Here is a 9,359-nt window from a genome sequence, read left to right as displayed (position 1 = left end):
TCAGTCAATGAAAATAAGTACCTAGACAATGGTGTAAAATGCACCCTTCGTTGGCTTGTGTCATCTCCCTTAGAAGCTAGTCAAGCTCATAATTCAATGTAAATCCTGGTTAAGATGGGGAAAAGATTGCAGCCCTGTTTAAGCCCCTCAACGCTTAGAGTAAGGTCAAAGAAGCCACTGGGTTTTCAAAACCAGCTGATAACTAATCCATAAAGCCTTGGGATGCTTGCAAATCCCTTCTCTGGATCCCCAATACAAGCTAGGCACCTGTCAAATCACCCGTCTGCTAGTGCTCTAGCTTCTGCTATGGATTCTGTGGTGCACAATCTATTTCTTTGCCTGTCAACCTCAAGACAGATAGCCTGCTCTTTGTTGCTAACATATTTAGGACGTTGAATAGATAGTTTTGCCACTTGTGTTTGAATAATTTCTTGTGAAATAGGATCCCTGTATGAACAAATAACTTTTAACATTTTCATTTCATTAATAATGGTGCTCTCTTAAGGTTTTCTAAATGGAGGAAGCTTAACATGAACCAAGAAGTTCCTCTCCTCCTCTGCATACAAATCTACAATCTTTACGAATAACTTTTGCCCATCGTCTAGAATATTGCCTACATAACTGCCTACTTGTATGGCACTCAATTGCACTCTTGAACTTGCATATGTGACAATAACATGCATATCCTGAATCACCACACTTAGCAAACCACCAATGCACTATGAAAAGAAATCTTGAATAATACTTTTTGTCTCAATGAAGGAAAAGGTGCCACCAGAAGTCTTTGATATGGAGTGCATGGATGCTGAATCATGATCTGTCCCAAATCCAAAAGTGTGTACATGGATCTATATGTTACGTTGCTCTACAGGTTTTCCTTATTGATCTTGGAAACAAGGACTGATAATCCAAAACCCTCCTGGAATTTGACAAAATGGAAACCTGCCTGTGGTTTCCCACATTATAGGTGTCCTGCCCATCCGAGAGTAAAATGATACTACAGACAAGGTTCTTCTCATGCCAGTCTTCCAGCACTTTGGCACCCTTTTTCAATCCTTCAGCAATGTTGGTTCCACCAGTGGACACTAGGCCATTCACTGCTTGCAAAGAAAACTGCTGACCCTCCTCAGACATACGTCGTAGAGGAAACAAACGCCTAGCAGTTGATGAGAAGACAATGACTGAAAGGCGGTCCATGGGGCCAAGATTATGAATCACGAAGCCCACAACACACTTCAATAGTGCCAGTTTTGTGCCTGCCATGCTTCCACTAACATCAAGAACAATTACAAGATCAATGGGGGCTCGATCTTTGGGCATATCATGGGTTTGGGATGGATTTCCAGTATTCCAAGTTCTTTGGATTTGTTGCTTTTTTGCACTAGATGTACCGGGACACTGAACTTTCAGATGTACTAGGACACTGAACTTATCACGAAACTCTGAGCATGGAATTCCTGAAAACTCAGGAAACATTTTTAACTATACAGATGTACTATCAACATCTTTGCCTTGAATCCCACCACTTCCTTATGCCAATTTTCCTCTTGAATCTGTAGCCTGTGAGTTTCTTGCTGCTATCTCAATTTCAACCAAAGTAGGTTCATTCCCATTTTCCACACCTGACCCGTTTTCTCCACTTGACCAATGCTCCAATGGCTCATCATCAGCAGAAATAGCAGGGTCTGTAACACGTCTTGCAACTTCAGGATGTGGGCGACGAGCAGGTGGCAAACAGGGTAAAATTGTCGTCCTACTATCTTGCTTTTTTGGCCAATTCAAAGGACTTATTCGTGCTCTACAACGCACTGGTTCTAAATGAATCCCTTGTAAGGGACCTTATTTCCAGTTGGCTTGACAAACTGGACACACCCTATTTCCATGCTTCACATTGGAAGCAATGCAAGCAAAGTGGAAAGTGTGGGAAAACTCTGCAGTAAATAAGGCATGGCCATGACCTGGTTTCATTGCATCAAGACGTATTGCACAAGTTTTTTGCATCATAAAATGTATCCATTAGAGAACCAGATCTATATACACATAACCATAGCTTTACAATTTCTTCAAAACACCCCATAACCACTGTAGGAAATTTCATCCAAAGAGATAAGAAGTTTAGAATTTCATGGTTCTTATTACTGAGAAAATTAATCAACTTGAAATTTGTGGAGAGAACAAGTGATGAGGTGTGGCCACAAAAAGGAATTTCTCTAAGATAAACATGACTACCGTTTTGTCAAGGGAGATTTCATTCAAATAGAATGGGTTTCCTAAGCAGCACAATACTAAATTCCAGTATCTGTCTCCTTTTCTTTTCTTCCATCTTCAAAGCAATATTGACCATCCATTAAAACCAAGAATAGAAAAGAAAACAACAACAACAAAGGAAAAGGCTTGGCATTTTTTTTGTAGAATTTTGTAGAATTTTTCCTACGAATCAGATAGCTATTATGCCATGTAGAAATTTTTCTACAAATCAGCTAGCTCTGATACCATGTATAAATTTCCCACCTGTAGATCAACCTGGTAATGCAATGTACTAAATCAAAACACTTGATCTACTTCTACAAACAACTTAGTGGAAGCTTAATCAACCATGAGAAACATCAATAAGAACACATATAATTGATAAGAAGGAATCAATCACATATAACACAAAAGAATTTACCCGGGGAAAGCACCTGCCTAAAACCCCATCTTTGCATTATCATACAAGTGGAAATATAGTCTGGATTACACAAACCCTTAGCTCGGAAGCTATCCAGCTCTCAATACAATCCCTCTGCTGCTCATAGATAGTCAAAGGCTTCTCACAAACCTTCTCCTCTACCCTCCAAGCCTCCTATTTCATTGTGCAGTTTCCTTGGGGTCCAGTGCTGCCACCTGTGTGAATTGGCCTCTTCACACACTCACTAACCTCTGATCTAACTGCACAAACTTGAAGGAGATAAATCCTCATCATGGATGAGCTTCCTTTATAGGAAAAATATTCATCCAACTGATAGTACACTGTCCCTTCTCTGATCTCAACTGGGTCTCTGAAAAAACTGACATGCATCAGTTATCCATGAGTGAATACTCAGTTATCTGAAAATAACAATTGTCACATGCATGAAAGCATTAACAAACTGTATCTCATTAATTTAACAACTTGTTAAATTATTCTAACTGAACTTGACTAAGTTAAACTAAGTCAATTGATCCTCTCAATATAGAACTCATCCTTAATTCCTCAATTAGTGGAGCAAATCAAGGACACATTCCCCAATCAGTGGAGAAATTATTACATGTTCTCACAAAGACTTCAAGTTTGATTTTCCTTAACTAATTAACTCATGGAGAATTAATTAATTAATATTCAAACTGCTGGTAAGACCAAATTCAAATTTTACTTCCTATTTTACACCAGGGACTATTTAAAAATAGGAATCCAACTTGAACTGCTAAAATAGAACTTCTATTTTTAGCACTTTCATTTTTCATTCCCTGTTGCCCAATCTAGCACTGATGCCCAAACTGCTATTTTTAGCAGTGCTATTTTTAGCACTTCTATTTTTAGCAATTTATTGTTGCCAATTTTCAACTTCCTATCAACAAGAAAGGCTTCCTCTTGAACCCGATCCTGTACCTCTGGAATGTTCTGCATGCAACACATCTACCAAGTGTGGTTGCTCCAGCAACTCTCGGAACAGAAAAAACTCCCAACTGACCACTCTGTTGGGCTAGAAACATACTCTAATGCTGAAGCTATACCTGTTGCTAACAAGTGCTCCCTCTCTAAACTCTGCGCCACTGCAACATCTCCATGCATCTTGCACCATTGCACTCTTCTCTGTGCTACCCTGCACAGTGCAACACACTTGTGCCTCTCGCATTGTTGCAGCCTGCCTGCTTTGTGTTGTCCTGGGATTCCTTGCACTGTAGCTCTCTCTGCCGCTCCATCTACATCTGTCTCTACCCAATCAGTGAGTTCCTGCTACTCCACATTGGGGCTCCCGTAGCAAGGTCTCATCGAAGAGGTTGGGTACCTCAAGGATCCTACCCCTCCTTTATGGGAGGATCACTCCACATCGCCCCACCTCCTACCTGGAGGTATGGCTGCATGTGATCCCTCTGCCCACCTGGCTCGAAGTTTCCCCCTACTGGAGGTCTCTACATGAGTAGATGTCTCTACTCGATCTGCTCTTAGCTTCTCTAGTTGTGGCTGCTCCACAACCTCCTGAAGCTGTTGCACCAATCGTGGCTCCTCCACAATTGTCTGAGACTTCTTCTAGTGTTGCATGTTGAGAGGTAATTTACTCTCCCTCTCAACCACCAAGTATCTAACCTTTGCCTTGTTCCTCAAGGCTTTTCATGCATCTTGTACCTCAAGTGCATACAGGTTCTTGGGTAGCACACCAATCTATTTCCACTTTCCCGCCGTCACGAAATTTTCTAGAAAAAGAGCTAATTTTAAATCAGCGATATCTCCCTCATCTAAACTTCGATTCAGCCGATTTTTTTATTATTTATTTTGGGTATTTTTCTGCAAGGAATCCAAATCTACTATTTATTTCTGAAAATTTTGTATAGAAATGTTCAGATCTTCTCTACAAACTCTCGGCCCAAAACTCAAAACTTTGAAATCTCCTCTCAGTACATTGTTCTCTCCTTGATCACCTGTGCTTCGATACCATGTAGAATTTTGTAGAATTTTTCCTACAAATTAGATAGCTTTTATATCATGTAGAACTTCTTCTACAAATCAGCTAGCTCTGATATCGTGTAGAAATTTCCCACCTGTAGATCAACCTGGTAATGCAATGTACTAAAGCAAAACACTTGATCTACTTCTACAAATAATTTAGTGGAAGCTTAATCAACCATGATCAACATCAATAAGAACACATATAATTGATAATAAGGAATCAATCACACATAACACAGAAGAATTTACCCGGGGAAAGCACCTGCCTAAAGCCCCATCTCTGTATTATCATACAAGTGGAAATATAGTCCGGATTACACAAAGCCTTAGCTTGGAAGCTATCCAGCTCTTAGTACAATCCCTCTGCTGCTCATAGATAGTCAAAGGCTTCTCACAAACCTTCTCCTCTGCCCTCCAAGCCTCCTATTTCCTTGTGCAGTTTCCTTGGGGTCTAGTGCTGCCACCTGTGTGAATTGGCCTCTTCACACACTCACTAACCTCTGATCTAACTGCACAAAATTGAAGGAGATAAATCCTCATCATGGATGAACTTCCTTTATAGGAAAAATATTCATCCAACTGATAGTACACTGTCCCTTCTCTGATCTCAATTGGGTCTCTGACAGAACTGACATGCAACAGTTATCCATGAGTGAATACTCAGTTATCTGAAAATAATAGTTATCACATGCATGCAAGCATTAGCAAACTGTATCTCATTAATTTAACAACTTGTTAAATTAATCTAACTGAACTTGACTAAGTTAAACTAAGTCAACTGATAGTCTTAATATAGAACTCATCCTTAATTCCTCAATCAACGGAGCAAATTAAGGACACATTGCCCAATCAGTGGAGAAATTATTGCATGTTCTCACAAAGACTTCAAGTTTGATTTTCCTTAACTAATTAACTCATGGAGAATTAATTAATTAATATTCAAACTGTTGGTAAGACCAAATTCAAATTTTACTTCCTATTTTACACCAGGGACTATCTAAAAATAGGAATCCAACTTGAACTGCTAAAAATAGAAATTCTATTTTTAGCACTTCCATTTTTCATTCCCTGTTGCCCAATCCAGCACTGATGCCCAAACTGCTATTTTTGGCAGTGCTATTTTTAGCACTTCTATTTTTAGCAATTTCTTGTTGCCAATTTTCAACAGTTTTTTTTCTAGCTTCTTCAATGATAGCTTGTAAAGTGAAAATGTGATAAATGGCTTGGTGGCCCTTTCTAAAGTCCACCCTCTATCTCTGAGATTGCTCTTCTCCAAATGTGTTGATCAGTGCATATCAATCACCTCCTCATAAAATAATGTGTGTGCTCAATCACAACAACCCTCTTATTTTTTAGATCAAGAATAGTCATAGATTTATGAATATGAAGAATAATGTTTCATGACCAGGATAAAGGGAATATTCAGTATCAGATTTCCATTTCTATAAATTGTATTCTAATATGTGGAGCTTTGACTTTCTGTGTCTAATGTTAGTCATGTGTCTACAAGGTTGGGTTTCAAATATATGATGAGGTTGAGATTTGAGCATGACTTGGATACATAATCAAGCTTCATTCTAACACATGTTGCATCCAACCAGTGTCTCACCTTCAACCATTAAGAGCATAGAGTATTTGATAGACAAGTATTCCAGAACTAGGAACCATAATTGGATTGGGTTTACCATTTATGGTGGTGTGAACAATATCAATTTTATCTAAAGTTTGTTTCCATGTTGAATTTCCAAGAAAGAATTATTGTTTCTCGTGCTATAACATTTTGTAATTAGTGGGGGACAGAAACTGTCTCTATAGACTATAATCTTCTAAGAAGTTTCACGGTTGATTTCCTGCTTATGACATGACAATTGTACCAATTGGCCTTTGTCATTGCTCATGATCACAATTTCCATTGGTAGGAAATAAATTATGAGTCACGTAAAGGTGTTCAAGTTGTTGATTTTGGAATCAAAACAAACAATGAGAAAAAAATTGATCATATGCAGCTAAATCTTGGGGTTATATGTCAAGATTGAAAACACATTCTTTTAATTTTTTTTTAGTACTTTGTTAATTTATGTCTTATAGCAATCAAAATATATGTTGTATACTTTTTGTCAGGATTCATGAAACTATTCAAGGCAATTTAAGTCAGGATTCACTAATCAAGATCCTGTTGACTTTCACCAAGCCTAACAATGTTGTGGAACTACCTAGAAATGAAGGGCCAACATGGACTCAAAGATAAGATAAAGTAAGAATTCTCACTGGCATGATAAATTCATTCCCATTTTTGAAAAATCAATGGTTTACCAACAACTATTCATTTCAAGATTTTTCTTGAAAATAATATCTTTTGACTATGTTCCAGAGACAGATCATTCAAATTACGCCCCCTGCCCCTAGATCAGTGCAAGATTAGGGGACTATCACCACTAATATGCATAAAAGAGAGGCCATGACTTACATAAGTGCTCACAGATGTGGGTCTAATACTCTACCCACTTGAGCGAACCTCCAGAGGGAAGATCTCAGTAGGGACCAACCATCCAAGAGGGCCCCGTGACGAAGCAGTGGAGACGATGTAGAAGCATATGAGAAGCACACCACCAGTATAGTAGATGAGAAGCACACCACTCATTTCCAGACCTTTTTCTTCCCCTATTACAAATTACAATATTTAGTATACTATATAGATCTAAGATTCTGTTTGCATTTATGGGATGTTTATTTTGTGGCATTAAATTATCATCTTCATCTTGATTTAACTTTTCACAATACGATCATACAAGGATCCCATATGGTCATCTGGTAAATCTTTTCTGTCATATATACCTCAGTTATTCCCTATGAAATCTGCCTTTGACATTTGCAATAACACTGTCAGTTAGGAAAGAGGCAGCTAGACAAAGGATGATCCCAAAATAATTTGAAATATGATTATCCATGAGAACTACCAACTAATTACACAGATGAGAAAGGAATACCTTATTCTTCACCATTGGATTATGTGCATCAGTGTTGAACATGATGAGAGAGTATGCAAGCACATAAACAGTGTCTGCGCTAGTGAAAACCTTTGGGTTGCACTTACAATAGTGCTCTGCAAATTTTTCTATGATGCAATCAACTTTCTGTGCTTCTCCAGGTAATATAAAGCCTTGTAAGAAGGAACTTATTTCCTCATTAAATTCCATCCCTTCAAAATTAAAGGAACCAACATATGCATGAAACACCCTTAGAGAAAATTCATCTATTTCCCCTAAATCTAAGTTGCACGAAACGCAAAAGTGTTTGGAAGTTTCCAAAATGGGTACTATCGGAAACATGAACCAAAAAATGGAAACATCTGGGAAAACATCATATATATACATATATTAAGTATGTACACATTTTTTGTTATAAATAAGTTAATAATGCATTTTGCAAGAAAAAGAGAATGAGACACATAAATGACATTTTTGCAGGAAAACCCTATCTATGTTAATTCTCGTAGATGATTAAATGATCCAAAATCCAAAATTATACTTATTACTAAGAGTACAGACCCACTTACTGTGTTGCATCATCAAATGCAAGAGGATGATCCCCTAGTTCATCATCCATACATAGTTTGCAATAAACCCTTTCTGGATCTAGTTTCCATTCTTACTTTAGAGGGGTGGAGGTTGAGATTACTGACACATACACATATCTGGGGGCTCATTTTTTAGGTTTTAAGTTTGGTTTGAGGGAGGATCTCCAACCTTGAGTGAATAAGGGGTATGGATGCTTTTCTCTTATAAATAGACAAATGTTTCCAACACCATTTTTAGGGCATCTCATCCAGACTGGACCTCATGGACTCCAATTTGACACTTATAGTTTTATATGGTTCAGAGGTATGGAGGTCAAGCTTACTCAGGTTAGATTGGGCCTTCGGTTAGGTTATAGTGACCTTGAGTACATGCCCACTTACTGTGTTGCATCATCAAATGCAAGAGGATGATCCCCTAGTCCATCATCCATACATAGTTTGCAATAAACCCTTTCTGGATCTAGACTACCTTTAGATTGGTAGAGTTGTTTTATCTGCTTTAGATATTTACTCAATAGTAGGCAGAGACTGGTACCCATATCTTGCTTATTTATCTTTGGAGGCCATTGCCCAATTTTCCCCCCTTTTGGGAGAGAACAATGCTAGTATTTAGAAGTTTCTTGTTTCTTTTGATCCATCAGTATATTGATAGATCATCCTGCCCCATTCGAATATAGTTTGGATGCTCCTGGTCAATTTTTCTCTAATAAGCAAGAGATGGATGGGATTATCTAGGAGGATATGTACAAGTAGTATATCTAGGTCACTTGGATTCCCCTCTTGGGGATTTGAGACCCAAAATGGCCTTTTATGTAGAGCACTTGTTGGCTCTTAGAGACAACTTTATAGTGTTGATCCACTTACACTCTTTGACACTTTATGCATGGAATTAGGATCCCCTTAGGCTAGTTTTGAGTGTGCACTGATAAGCTTCAAGTGGAAGCTGAGCACCAAATGTCACAAGAGGATAAGTTATGTTGGATATGCCATATATAGGAGATAGAGACAGGGGAGCACTGCATTTTTAGGTGTCCCTATTCCAATGAGATACATGGTCACATCTATTATATTTAGGGAGTGCCATAACTCCCTCTC

At 38.3% G+C, this 9,359-nt stretch overlaps 1 pseudogene; it reads right to left on the bottom strand.

Moving 5' to 3' along the window:
• Window positions 1-259: 259 nt before the first annotated feature.
• LOC149176933 (E3 ubiquitin-protein ligase WAV3-like) lies at window positions 260-1,476 on the bottom strand (annotated as a pseudogene).
• Window positions 1,477-9,359: the final 7,883 nt, after the last annotated feature.

This window comes from Pinus tabuliformis, chromosome 4_1, assembly GCF_031772625.1.
Source record: "Pinus tabuliformis cultivar Carrire ecotype Pingquan chromosome 4_1, CPIR1, whole genome shotgun sequence".
NCBI classification, from domain to species: Eukaryota; Viridiplantae; Streptophyta; class Pinopsida; order Pinales; family Pinaceae; genus Pinus; species Pinus tabuliformis.
The sequence above is the reverse complement of the archived record's forward strand: the minus strand, read 5'-3'. Positions and strand labels throughout refer to the sequence as shown.